Source organism: Nanorana parkeri, unplaced genomic scaffold (assembly GCF_000935625.1).
Source record: "Nanorana parkeri isolate BGI_ZX_2015 unplaced genomic scaffold, ASM93562v1 scaffold367, whole genome shotgun sequence".
In the NCBI taxonomy this organism is placed as follows: Eukaryota; Metazoa; Chordata; class Amphibia; order Anura; family Dicroglossidae; genus Nanorana; species Nanorana parkeri.
Genome location: NW_017306635.1, coordinates 828099 through 828579, shown reverse-complemented (window position 1 = coordinate 828579; position 481 = coordinate 828099).

Below are 481 nucleotides of genomic sequence, written 5' to 3'. Positions count from 1 at the left end.
CGTCTGCGGCGGGACTTTTTTTATTTCGGCGGGTCGGCGGGGGGTCCTACATCCTGATCCTGACTCTGGATTACATCGATTGAGCCATTTTTTTTTAATTAAAGAAATAGTCAAAAATTGATTGTTTTTTTCAATTAATGGATTTTGTCAAAAGTCTGGACTTTTTACTAACTATTTGATTTAACCCTTTAGTGAATGGGTAGGGGTACAAGTACCCCTTACTCATTCACATGGGGGGGGCAGCATATGGGTGCCCCTTATTTAAAGGGGTACCCCGATGCAAATAGTCTCCCTTGCCCGCAGACCCCCACAACCACCGGGTCAGGGTTGTGGGGAAGAGGCCCTTGTCCCCATCGGCACGGGGACACCCTCCCAATGCCAAGGGCACGTGGCCTGGTAAGGCGCAGGGAGGGGGGGCGCTTAATTGTCCCCCCCCCCTTTCCTGCCCTGCCGGGCTTGTGCTCGGATCAAGGGTCTGGTA